The sequence below is a fragment of the Zootoca vivipara genome, chromosome 8, assembly GCF_963506605.1.
Source record: "Zootoca vivipara chromosome 8, rZooViv1.1, whole genome shotgun sequence".
In the NCBI taxonomy this organism is placed as follows: domain Eukaryota; kingdom Metazoa; phylum Chordata; class Lepidosauria; order Squamata; family Lacertidae; genus Zootoca; species Zootoca vivipara.
In genome coordinates, this window is record NC_083283.1 from 30,910,475 (window position 1) to 30,924,546 (window position 14,072).

Genomic DNA, 14,072 nt, shown 5'->3' on the forward strand with positions numbered 1-14,072 from the left:
TAGCAGTTTGAAAGCACGTCAAAGTGCAAGTAGATAAATAGGTACCGCTACAGCGGAAAGGTAAACAGCATTTCCATGTGCTGCTCTGGTTCGCCAGAAGCGGCTTAGTCATGCTGGCCACATGACCTGGAAGCTGTACGTCGGCTTCCTCTGCCAGTAATGTGAGATGAGCGCTGCAACCCCAGAGTCGGTCACAACTGGACCTAATGATCAGGGGTCCCTTTACCTTTACCTAAGGTTGATTAATTTAAATGGATCTGCTCTAAGGAGACCATTGAACCACACTGCCTCTAGGGATTGTGCTTCCTTATTTAATTTGGTATAGAACAAGGATGGGGAACTTGCAGCCCTCCAGATGTCATTGGCCTATGGCTTCCACCATCCATGTCCATTGGCCATGTGAGCTCAGATTGATGGGAACTCCAAAGTCTAACGTTTGGAGAACCATAGGTTCTCCATTCTTGTTACAGTATGTAACAGAAATGGGGAGAGGGGGTGTTAACCTATGTTTCAATTTCTGCTGTGTTTATATGATCAGGATGGTGATAGTATTTTCATTTTCTTGAAGACAAAGTGTACTAGGGTATAGATTCACAATCATCAGGTGGAGATTTGCTGAGTTACAGTTAAATAACATGTGACTAGTGCAGTTAGTTAAATATTGCTTAAGTCAAGTAACTTATTCTTTTTCCAATTTAGGAGACAGAAAAACTGAGGGAGGGTAGAGTGAAAAAAGGGGAGGAAATAGGAGAGAGTTCACATGTAAGATAAATGTCATGCTGTGGTTGGTTTTTATATGATAAAAAACCTTGTTGAGGAATAGTTAGGCAATTAGTACTTTGTTAATAATCTTTCATGGAAAACCTTGGCTCATGTTTGATCATAAACATTTTATGTAGATGATTAGATAAGTTTTATACACATCTTATCCTCATTTACCTTGAGAAACACATACATTCATAAACGGCTCTCTTTATTGGAGAATTACTCTTGGCTTGGGGTTTTTTACCCCTGAAAAGGGAGGAGGAATGCTAAAAACCAAGACTGGAGCTTGATAACATAATAGAAAATGGAAGGGGGTGCCGAATTTTCATTCCAAGTTTTCCATCTGCTTTCGCTTCAGTTCTCCTCTAATGGAAGTTTGTCTATTGAGACCTTTTCATATGATCATTTTTTAAGATGACGTGCCATAGCAACACTTTAGGGCCACAACTTGGATTTCTCCTACCAACATGTAGTTGTTAGGTGACTGGGTCTCTTCGGTGCTTGGTGGGTTTCTGCAGGCATGAGGAAAGCAATTTCAAATATCAATTATTTCACGGAAAACCAGCCAGGGGCAGAAAAAGTGGGTTTTGTCTCGCCACCCTTTCAGTAATGGTGGTAAGGATCCCACAAACCAGACAGGTCAGTAGTTTTCAGGCAGGCTGGCAAACCCACTCTACAACAGAGGGGGTGTGAGAATGAGATGGTAGAGTGGACTGACCCACTTCAGATTACTGATGGGGATCTATTAATCCTGCACACTCCCCTACGTTGACCCCTGCAAAAAATCTTAACCCCCACCAATTAGTATTTTAAGGGAATATGTGCTATCCTAGCCTTTAACCTGCTATACTCATTTTGTATTTGAACTGATTTTTTAAACGAAGTGAGGCATTCATAAATGTTATCCTCTACCTGTACTCTAAAGTGGCATAGTCTACGCTACCAACTGATCCTGCCGCATGTTTAGACCAAGCTGGTCATGGAGTGATGAGCTATCAGTCATTGGATTCTTTATGTGACACAGACTCACACACCTCACTTAGGAACATCAAGCTAGCCACATTAAATCAAACTAATTCAATCATTCTTTTGCAATAAGTAGTTGGTAACTGGGTTTCAAAAATCCAATCTAAGTTTCTCTACCCCTACTAATTACAGTACAGTGGAACCTTGGTTTATGAATTTTCGGTTTACGAACGCCGCGGACCCATCTGGAACGGATTAATTCACTTTCCATTACTTTCAATGGGAAACTTCGCTTCAATTTATGAACGCTTCAATTTATGAACAGACTTCCGGAACCAATTACACCCATGCTTCAGGTTAAGTACGCTTCAGGTTGAGTACTCCGCAGACCGTCTGGAACAGATTAATCCACTTTCCATTACTTTCAATGGGAAAGTTCACTTCAGTTTATGAACGCTTCAGTTTATGAACAGACTTCCAGAACCAATTGTGTTCATAAACCGAGGTACCACTGTATTATGTACCTCTAGTATATTCTATGCAAATCATCAGGGACAGTGGGATCTGTTATTCTTCAGCCTACTCAAGACAGCTTTACATTTTAACTAGAAGCTAAACTGACACAGCAGATTCTTGCTCAAAGGAGCCATGACTAACTGCTTAATGCTTCCCAAGGGCTTTGTGCACATCACTGAGATAAGAATTTCAATACATGTGCTTGGCTGCACAATTAGTCTCCTTTTTGTCATTAAGTGAGTTGGTAACAAAGTTTTAGATTGCCTGCACTGTACCCATATAATGTACATGTCTGAAATTAACATGAAATATGGTCTCTGCTCAACCAGGAAAAGGTATATTTGGGACTAAGGATATCTTACTTCAGAATACAGTCGTGTCCTATGCTATATATAAAGTTTCCTTATTAGGGAATTCTAGGACTTTCCAGAGAACCTGTTTAGAGCATTCACTCTCATTTGCTTGCACACAAGGCAAAGGTTAGACTTGACCCAGTCTTTATTGAGCATTTATTCTGATTTGTTCAGGAGGCAGTTATACAACAGGCATTAGTCCTGATTTGCTTCTGGGGTGTTTACACATTTTCCCACATCTCTAATACATTTCATCTTCACTTTTCAAACCCTAAAAAGTCAAGGTTTTGTTGTTTTAAGTCAGCTTGTTGCTCTAAGGCAACAGAGCCCTTTAATCCACTTTAAATCTGCAAACCTAATATTCTGGTATATAACACAATATTCTGGTATATAACAAAATCTTTGTGTTGCCCCTTCCCAACTGTAACACCTGAAAGGGATGACCATCTACATCAGGTATCTGAAGAAGTGTGCATGCACACAAAAGCTCATACCTATGACAAATTTAGTTGGTCTCTAAGGTGCTACTGGAAGGGGGGGGAATTATTTTTTGTTTCGACTACGTCAGACCAACACGGCTACCTACCTGTAACATCTACATCAGGGATAGGGAAAATCAGGCCTGAGGGTCAAATGCAGCCCTTGGGCTGGAAACTGTTCCCCATTCCAATCAACACAGAATATGGGCTATTCCTAAACTAACTGAATGAATGAGATTAATCGGACTAACAGCATGAACTATGCTCATGTGGGTTTATTACTCTTTCTCCTGCAATGCTGGGCTCAAGGTGTGGTGACATCACACATGTGAACAGGCATCGCTAGTCCATAGGTGCCAACTTCCAGACTGAAAAATCCGGGATCGGCAGCTGCGCGGAACCGGAAGTCGCGCTGCGGCCATTTTGGAACTGGGCAGAGCAGCACCGGAAGTCGCTTCTACACATGTTCTGCCCATTTTCAAAATGGCCGCAGCACCAGAAATCGCTTCTGTGCATGTCCAGAGACTCCAGACATGTCCAAAGGAGCCTCCCTGGGCCAGTAAGAATCTGGGGAATTTACGGGGATTTTTTAAATCCTGGCTGCCAGCGGGAAACGGCTGGAAAAATGGGGGTTTCCTGGGGAATACGGGAGACTTGGCAGCTATGCCCTAGTCACTCTTCAAATACCAAGAGAATACTATACCCAAAGCATAGTCTGGCAGTGATGTTCAGCGATGGAGAAATATATTTCCAGTCCCTGTCTCTATCATATGTTGTACCTAGGGCTGTGAAGCAGATTTGGTTGAGGTCCAGATTCTGAGCCCAATCAGGTTGGGTTGAGACTGACCCAATCACTCCAGGTCAGTTGAGCAGCCCAGACACATCTGGCACTGTCAAGGGGCAGGACGACATGCAGGAAGGAGAGGCAGGTATGAGTGAGAAGAAACCATTAAAAGGATCGTCCTACTGGGCAACAGCAAGTTCAAGGAGAAGCAAGTTCTGTGAAGGCCATTGCAACAGGCAGGCCATAAACACCCTTACACACTATAGCCATCAAGCCAACTTCTTCTTTGCCTTTAAATACTCCATTCTTTCTGAAAAGCCTTTCCATTGGTAACTGCATCACTCAGGCTGCCAGACATATAGTAAAGATCTGCTCTCCACCACTTCCGATACCACAAAGAAGGTTTTCAGCTAAATGTTAGGCAAAGGAAACTCATTACCTGGCAGGTTGGCTGGGTTAAGTTGTTAAGAGTGGTGGTACAATCCTGATCTCCAGGGGTTTTCAAACAGGTGTTAGGCAAGCATCTGTAAGAAACGGTTTTGGTGTATGAGTTCTCTAGCACAAATCATCGGAATAGGTGACTCTTGGGGTTCCTTCAAACCTTAAACTCTGATGATTTCACTATCATGTATGCCAGGTTTTGGGGTGTTTTTTTATTACTTTGATTCTTACCTTTGAAAATATAAGAGCCTTTGCCAAAGGTGCAACTCAAGATTCAGAAGAAGTTAGCAACTTCTTAAGTTCAAAGAAAATCCGCCAGACATTTCTAGGAAAACGTGAACTCTTTGTACATTAAATATGAAAAGACGTTCTTTGAAAATGTATTTGTAGTTTGTTGTGAGACTACCCCTTGGTGGCAATTCCTTTAACAATTTATGGAGAGGAGGGTGTCTCTAATACCTTGGTTCTTTTTTCACATGGCCTCAGTTCAAAGAACCAGTTTGTACTTGCTTTGTAATCAAAAGAAAGCTATACCCGTTAAGAAATTTGTCCCATATTAGAATATTCAGTGAAAAAAGTTGCTCCCCAAAAAGTTTAAAGAACTGCTCAATTTAAATGCTTTAGAAATGAGAGGGGGGAAATCAAAATGAATTCTAAGCATGAACTACATTATAGATTAGCCTTGAATTGTCCTACACCACTTCCGCCCTGCTCCAATACACAAAAGAGCAACAATGTATGGCACTTCTCACAGTTGATTCAAGCACATAATAGCAGTTGTTAGAAACCAATGCCTGATGATCGTCTTCCAAAGCAACCACTCTATTCCGAACTTAAAAATGGAAAGCGTAATGCTAGTGGTCAACAAAAGAGGTTTAAAGAGTGTCTCAAGGCAAATATAAAAAAATGTAGTATAAACACTGACAACTGGGAAACACTGGTCTGCGAGCGTTCCAATTGGAGAACAGCCTTTACAGGGCTGGCTCTAAGGGAAGGCTGGGTGGTGCTTGAACTCAGGACACAAGGGAGAAATATGCTAAGAAGAAGGCACGCTTGGCAAATCCACACTGTGATCAACTCCTGTTCGGAAACCAATGTCCCCACTGTGGAAGGATGTATGGATCCAGAAATGGCCTCCACAGTCACTTACGGACTCATTGTTAAAACCGTGTTTATGGAAGACAATCTTACTCAGCTATGAGTGATCGCCAAAGAGAAGAAGAGCTTGCTGGTTTCCCACAGGCCTCTGGTTGGCCACTGTGAGAACAGGATACTGGACTAGAGGGATGATTGGCCTGATCCAGCAGGTTCTTATGTTCTTAAAGGTAAAGGGGCCCCTGACCATTAGGTCCAGTCGCGAACAACTGTGGGGTTGCGGTGCTCACCTCACTCTATTGGCCGAGGGAGTCGGCGTACTTCTTTCGGGTCATGTGGCCAGCATGACTAAGCCACTTCTGGCGAACCAGAGCAGCACACGGATACGCCATTTACCTTCCCACCGGAGCGGTACCTATTTATCTACTTGCACTTTGACATGCTTTCAAACTGCTAGCTTGGCAGGAGCTGAGACCGAACAATGGGAGCTCACCCCGTCATGGGGATTCGACCTGCCGACCTTCCGATCGGCAAGCCCTAGGCTCTGTGGTTTAGACCACTTTCTCCATCCTTGGTTTTTTCCAGCCTTCTTGGGATTTGTTGCCATGCAAATCATAGCTAAAATATTGTGGTATCTCGTTCTATTGCATACCTGCACAATTTTTGAAACACCAAGCTGAGCACAGCCCCACTATACCAAAGTTTGTGGGCCTGCCATTTGCTTAGCACTACTCCTGGGCCATATGATCAGGTGCACACAAAATCTAAAGCACAAAAAAGTATTTGTGTCTCCTGATTTCCTTCTAGTAGGGAGAAAAGCAGGGGACGGGCAGTTATGTCCTAAAATATAACCTGTAAAGCTTTGAAAGGGGGAAAGAGACAAAAGGCCTCTTCTGTGCTGAGACACCACAGATGAAAGGGGGGGTGACTGTTTTTTCAAAGGATTGTAATCAGAGGCAGCAGGTATTTGATCCAACAATCTCAGATCTCGGAGACTGCGACATGTGCTCTGCTTCCAGGGCTACATCCCTCTGCCCTGTGGTGCCCCAGCCAAACTGGGCAAACATAGCCAGAGGTCTAAAGATCTCTGTATAGGTCATGAACCTACGAGGCTACAGGAATTGTTGAAATGAATACTCTGTGTTCCAGATGCTGTGAGTCAGGAGTTCCCGTGCTGTTTCAAGCTAGAAATGCCTGCTTCTAATCCCAATGACTTTAGCAGTGACAATGAATCTCTCTCATTGCCTCTGCCCTTTTTCCATTCCAAAGCATAACATATGATTTAACAATAACCATAAATGCCTGCTTGTAATTATATGGTGCACATCAACTGCAGCCCTGTAAAGGGAAGAAGCACCACAACCTTGCAGGGAGGGGGTTGGCTTGTTGGCCTCTGATCACGAACACAGCATCCTTGTACATCAGAGTGGAGGTTTCCTTCTCTGACCACACTCTTACTATTTTTCCCCCTTCAGCTTTCCTTATCTTACATTCTTCAGAGCTTTCCAACAGAAAGCCATAGTTGGAAACTCTTGATAACCATGCAAACTGGGACTTGGTTGGATAACACTGACCCTGCACTGGTGGTGACAAATGGTTTGGCTGACATTCTAATGTGAATTTACCTAATTTGCAATTTCTGAAACAAAGTCCACCCCTGAAAAAGGGAATCTCACAACGCCAAAGTGATGCTTGCATCACTTGCTTGGTAGCTGGCAGAGCTGAGTGAAGGGAGACCTCCTTCCAAACCACACACATCCTGTAGGAAACCCAAAGGTGGGGTGGGGGTTGATTGTTCTGTGATAAACTCAGCTAGCTGTGACCATGAGATATGGCTTATTTCACTAGAACTCCTAGACCATCTACCACACTCTTTTCCTTAGTAAACACATGGAAATGTATTAAAAGATGCTGAGTACTGGTGATTACCATAGGTGCAAGGAGAAAATTTTAATTTGCCTTCATTTAGATTGGCACTTCATGTACTTAATGGTAAATTGCAGTGATTTTAATGGAGCCCCTTTCTTCACAAGGACTGCAATCCACATAAAGCTAGCTCAAACCCCATTAAGCCAATTAGTTCATCTTGCAAGCCTGATCTTTACCACGTGGCATTCTTTACTCCCACATTGCAGCTGAGAGCTGTAATTTATTTCAGCGGCATTTCTGACCTGCACTGGATTGTATCCAAAGTACTTAGGATCAGGCTGTATAGGGCAGCTGTTACTACTAAGAAAGTGTAGGATAATTTTGGTTTCCGAAACAGTTTCCAACATGTATAAAATGGGAGTAATGATGACATGAGGAACAAGGAGTGACGCACAGCACCTTGGCCAAGCTCAGGCAATGAGTCTATGGTGTAAAATTCAAATCCAGGCCTTCTATTTCCAAACCTCTACTCACTAGATAAGGAGATCAAAGGAAGCATCCTCCCCCTCCTCTGTTTTTCAGACCATTTGACTATTCCTCAGGAAAATTTGCATCTCTGGTCAGTAGGGATGTCAGGGAATTATGATAGAAATGGGAGGAGAGATTGCCGGTGTCTCTTTTTCCATCTGATGTCAAACAAAAATCAGTGCAGTGAACACAATTGTTAGTCACTGTTGTTTTCAGTTTGCAAACAATATGTAATTGATGACTCCCTTCCCTGCATTTGCATAGCTCTTCCTTTGCATTGAAATGAATTGTGTAGACCAACGTAATGGAATTAACTAGGCAACTTTCCATCACAGTGAGATGACCAATAGTTTCGTCAGAAGCCAAACTGCGGTGCAATGGAAGCATCGCTGCATGTGACAAATACAGGTTGGAAGATGAATCAATGCCTTTGTACATCCTTACTGGGCAGTCGCTAGTGCTATACATTGAGTGACTAGTGTTATGAACAATGAAGTAGACCTATACCACTTGCGTATGCCATAGGCACTTATGCTATAAAAAATGTCAGAAAGCAATTCATTCTCTGTTGGTAACACTGCTCAAGTTAGGAGTTATGGTTGGAAGCATTAGAAGATTGCTCTGGCATTGCATGCCTGATGGAATGGTTTCCCCTCTCCTCTCTGTGTTGGGGGCAAGCTTGGGGTGCACAGAGGGGAGGGGAGGGAAGAAAGCCACTGTACCGGTTCCCACAAGAGCAACTGTTTAGTTGAATCTGGCCCTATATATTTGTGCAAACACACACACACAGGGGGAAATCATGATAAATTGTCTTAAAATACACTGGTTTTTGCCATTTATCTTTAGTTCTAACCTACATGGATCTCACTCTAAGAGTCCACCACTGAAATTGTTGAATGACATCTAGAGTAGGACTGAACAAGCCAGTTTGCTTCTGTTCCATATTACTTTCATATGCATCCACTCAGTCTATTTCATTCTATTCCCACATCTATGGCTTATTTTTGTTTTAAAAAAGAAAAGAAAATCCACGCCACAAAATCATTTAAACATATTTGCATATATTTTACTTTATTTAAAACATGCATTTCACAATGCGTTTTGTCAAAATGTTCTATTTTATTGGAAAAACCATGCACTTTAAATGCACTTTGATACTTTTTTAAAGCCAAGAATTGCACTCCCACATTTGGAGAAGTACAAAATCCAATTTTTAGAGATGTTCAGATCTGCAAATTAGCCAGGGAGATGCAAATCAGGTCATTTTGTATGCATGAAGACTGAAGTTCTCAGACATCCTAATGTAGGCTACACTGTCTCTTAATAAAATTTAATTTAATGGCCTAACTTTAGGTAGGTTGTACACCCCCTCCCCCCCAAACAAATAACTTGACTATGCATCCACAGCTTCCTCTTTTTTATTTTATTTTTTACTATTATCATTATCATTGCCTGCAGCAAATGCAAGATAGAAAACAAAAATTACTGTAGGCCATCATTGTTCTTTCTCCTTGGGAGTAATGTTGCTAATCCAATCTCCCAGATTTATTTTGGAAATATCCACAATGGCGAGAAGGACTGTATTTAAAAATTAAAATAAAATACAATTCAATACCGAGCACTTTCACAGCACACGGATCAAAAATGGGTAAATCTTAAAAACAAGAACAAAAATATTGGCTGTAATAACGGCCTTTCTCCCAAAGGGGCCTCTATAAGTTTACATTAAAAATAATGGCTGCACAGCACTGAGCATGATAAAAGCATGGAATGTATCGGGTTTTAAACCCACCTCCAATACCATCACTTATCTATGCAAGGTAAATTAGTCTCTCCATCAAATACAGAAAAGCTAGACTCTCTGTGGGAAACATTTACTTTCTTGCATACTTCTTCCACCGCATATATTTCGTGAGCTCTTATACACCTAATCTAATAACCATTAGTAGAACAATAAAATGGCATAAAGTGAAGGGAAGGGCACTAAAGTAATCCTATCCCAACCTGTTTATTTAACCGTGCTTCTTAATGACAGACCTTCGTACCAGGCAATGCCTGTGGCTAAGGAGAGCATCACACAACCAGTTTTCCCACACCCACCTCAGCCCAGAGGTTCTAGAGAGCTTTTCTCTAATGTAGAATCGTTAGAATTCACGTACTTGTCCAGTTTCACTCAGGGAATTTTGCCGCCTGTACAAGATGCGTCTCCCCACTGCCCAGTAGAAAACTGATTAGACTGGCAACTGAATGTTACTTCAGCACTGGGGACAAGGCAATGTCTTCCACCACACCTGTGGTTGGGGAGCTAGTTTGTTGGCTGGGGCAGGCCTTATGGCACACATGTTCTGTTGCTCTCCAGCTTCTACCACCTGAGGTGGCTGGTGATCAAGCCGTTCCTGGGCACTTTAAAACCATTTTGTCATGTTTCTGACATGAGCCCTTCCCATGTGATCTGGTGTGTCACCTTTGTGCTGTGGGATGGGGCAGTTCTGCTGTGTCTCCCACACAATATGAAGATAATTTGAACAAGGCAAGAGTGCAGCATGCAGGGTTGGTGCAGATATGCAAGAAATAGCCATTACCCATGGGATGAAAAGAGGCACTCCCTTGTTCTACGAAAGCACAGATCAAATGCCTGTTCTAAAATGGCAATTGCCACTTCCAGTTTTTTTAGTATGCATATAAAAATAACATATTTGGGTTTGTTTTTATTTTTTTAAAGAAGTCTGCATGTTTAGAATAAAAGTTCATTCAATCTAAAGCTTTTTTAAAAAAAAATCAGATCAATTAAGTTTTACAGCTCACAGAAAGAAACAATATACTGTACAATACACATACATTTTTCTGGGGTTAATATTTAGTTTTGTAGATTACTAGTTTTATTGCTAAACTTTTAGTTTGCTGGATTATGTTCTTATATTTTTATTGCTAAATTTTATTATGAATCGTGTTTAATTTTACTGTATAGTTATTAATGATATATTTTTATTAGTCTATTGCTTATATGACTATTAGAATTTTGTTATGTTTGCAATAGATAGCTCTATCCCAATCTATCTGTGCAAGCTATTTTTCTCCTAATAAGCAGCACAGCAGTATCTCACTGTAGTAGCACGGTAATGATAACTACTGCCACCAGAGGAGCTTGGAGACTGGAAGTGCTCTGCTGAAGAAGAAATGTCCTGACTCCTGTTGTTTTAGCGGAGGATATGTATTCAAACTTGCTTGAGAAAAGTTTGATCTTAAGGTTTATGGCACCTGTAGGCAATATAGTTCTTTTTTATGGCAAAAGGGGGGCAATAGATCCTAAGCAAACACTGATAAGCTCTCTGTTCTGAGAAGTCTCCACCTACCTAAGTGTCCTGACATTGGAAAGCCCCACAGACTGATAAGGAAAGCAGCCAAACCTTTCTAAAAAAAGAATGTTGTTTCATATGGTAAAATGAATGACTCAAAATGGAGAAATATTGCAGCTACACAAATATTTTGTACACACCTGTGCACCAACACACAATGTGTCAAATGTACCTAGTTACCCTAAACCGGGGTGGTCCAATGCCTATCCCGAGGGCTGCACGCAACACTTGAGGTCTTTTTGGGTGGCCCTTGGCAATATTTGATCTCCCCCTCCCCCGTCCTTGTTCTGTCTTCCCAATGCCAGGTAAGTGAGGTGCTGGACTTTGGGAAAGAGGCATGAGGACTCTGACAGGGTCCTAGAGTCCTTCCATCTGCTTCCCAAAGCCTAGTTAGCAATCTTCCAGCTTTGGGAAGGAAGTGGGAGGGTTCTAGGACCCTGCCAGAGCCTCGCGCCTCTTTTCCAAAACTGGTTGCCTCACTTAGCTGGCCTTGGGAAGGCAAGCTGAGGGCTGAGGGGGCGTCAAATTTTGGCCTTGCCCCCCACCTCACTGCATGACTAGGCAGTGTGTGGCCTCTGAGTTCCATGCTGAAGTACTCTTGTGGCCCACTTGGTATGAAAAGGTTACACTGCCCTGTGCTAAACCACCCAGAATGATCAGGACTTTCACTCTCCACTTTGAGGGCACTGTACAAACTTTAATTTTGTCCAAACAATCTGGGGATGTGGGACTGTATTATTCCCATTTTAGAGATGGGGATTTGAGAGATCTGACGGGGGTAGAATAACTTGCCCACGACAACCAAGAGAATGAAAACATTACATCACGCTCTGCTGTTTGCATTCTGTTCAAGTTGTGCTGTTGAAGTACTGACAGATCCTAGCAGTGCCTAGTAACAGAGGTGAGCTGGGGAGACCCACATAAACCTCAGCAATAAGCTTAGCTGGAGAGCATCACTGGAATCACTGTGAACCCTCAAACACTGTCCAGCAGCTTCTAGTCAACAAATGAGATCTTTCCAATATGTTGTCCCGGCAATCACAAACTGATAACATGGAAAACGTGTTGCCCATCTACCTCATGGGCCCCAGTCATGCAGATCCACCATAGAGTATGTGCTTCTGTTCAAGGGAACTGAGATGAATTGGATGGCTGCTGTGACACCAAGATGACACAGTCACAACTATTCTCAAATATAAAGTCAACCGTACTCAGTTATGCAAGCCACCGGATGACCCTGGGCCAGTCACACTGTCTCTCAGGCCTTTGCAGGGCTGTTGTGAAGCTATAATGGGGAAGAGGAAACAACCTTGTACAGTGGTGCCTCACTAGACGAATTTAATTCGTTCCACGGGTCTTTTCTTATAACGAAAAATTCGTCTACCGAATCCCATAGGAATGCATTGAATTTTTTAAAATCTTTTTTTGCCCATAGGAACGCATTAATTGAATTTCAATGCATTCCTATGGGAAACCGTGATTCGCTAGACGAATTTTACGTAAAATGAATTCGTCTAGCAAGGCAACCTCCGCTCAAAAAATCCTTTCGTTAAGCGGAAATTTCGTTAAGCAGGGCATTCGTTAAGCGAGGCACCACTGCATGCTGCACTGAGCTCCTTGGAAGAAAAGCTGAATAGTATATAAAAGACACACCGACACGCCACCTCTTTGGGAAGCTTAATATGTTTGCCCAGCCTTCGTGAACATGGTGCCTTCCAGATGCTTGGGACTACGACTCCCATAAGCCCTAGCGAGCACCAACATGGATAGCAAACCATTTAGGACTTTATAGGTTGGCAGAGGGACCCAGGTGGCGCTGTGGTTAAACCACTGAGCCTAGGGCTTGCTGATCAGAAGGTTGGCGGTTCGAATCCCTGTGATGGGGTGAGCTCCCGTTGCTTGGTCCCAGCTCCTGCCAACCTAGCAGTTCGAAAGCATGTCAAAATGCAAGTAGATAAATAGGAACCGCTACAGCGGGAAGGTAAACGGCATTTCCATGTGCTGGTCTGGTTTGCCAGAAGCGGCTTTGTCATGCTGGCCACATGACCTGGAAGCTATACTCCGGCTCCCTCGGCCAATAATGCAAGATGAGCGCGCAACCCCAGAGTCGGTCACGACTGGACCTAATGGTCAGGGGTCCCTTTACCCTTTACCTTTTACTATAGGATACAGTAGTACCTTGGTTTGAGTATTTTCAGTTTAAGTACTCCACGGACCTGTCTGGAACGGATTAATCCACTTTCCATTACATTCAATGGGGAAGTTCTCTTCAGATTAAGTACGCTTCAGGTGAAGTACAGACTTCATGAACCAATTGTGTTTGTACCACTGTATCTTAAAATAGTGTACTGTAGCTCTTTCAAGACAGGTGTAATACAGTGGTACCTCGGGTTACAAACACCTTGGGTTACAAACACTTCGGGTTACAGACTCCACTTACCCAGAAGTGGTACCTCAGGTTAAGAACTTTACCTCAGGATGAGAACAGAAATCGTGCGCCAGCGGCACGGCAGCAGCAGGAGGCCCCATTAGCTAAAGTGGTACCTCAGGTTAAGAACAGTTTCAGGTTAAGAACGGACCTCCGAAACAAATTAAGTTCGTAACCAGAGGTACCACTGTATGTGTCCAGCCAGCGAGACCTACCAGTACCTGGCTGCTGGGTTCTGCACCAGTTTCCACCCTGTCCTTGAGAAGAGCCCCGCAGAGAGCTAATGTCACAGAAAAACAAGGGGGAAAATAACCAGGAAGAGAAAAGTGGACAGTCAAGGAGTGGGAAATCAGCAACATCCCTGCCTGTCTGGGGCAACGTAATCCCTTGTGCCTGTTTGCTGTTTGGAGAATAACGTTATGGAGAAATGATACAGAGTGATTAAAAATGCAGATAGAGATGATATATATATCAATACTTTAGCCATCTCTT

General features: G+C 42.8%; 1 protein-coding gene across 5 annotated transcripts in view; it reads right to left on the reverse strand.

Annotated features, from left to right (window-relative positions):
* HNF4G (hepatocyte nuclear factor 4 gamma) overlaps window positions 1-14,072 on the reverse strand; it is a 59,678-nt gene that overhangs the window by 29,629 nt on the left and 15,977 nt on the right. For 2 of the 5 annotated variants that reach the window (XM_035124891.2, XM_035124890.2), the window contains exon 2: window positions 4,303-4,387. The exons of 2 other annotated variants lie outside the window; for them this stretch is intronic. The gene's annotated coding sequence lies outside the window, so the exon portion shown is untranslated. Of the gene's footprint in view, window positions 1-4,302; window positions 11,574-14,072 lie in introns of those variants that run through there. One more of the 5 variants, XM_035124892.2, reaches the window with a different exon arrangement.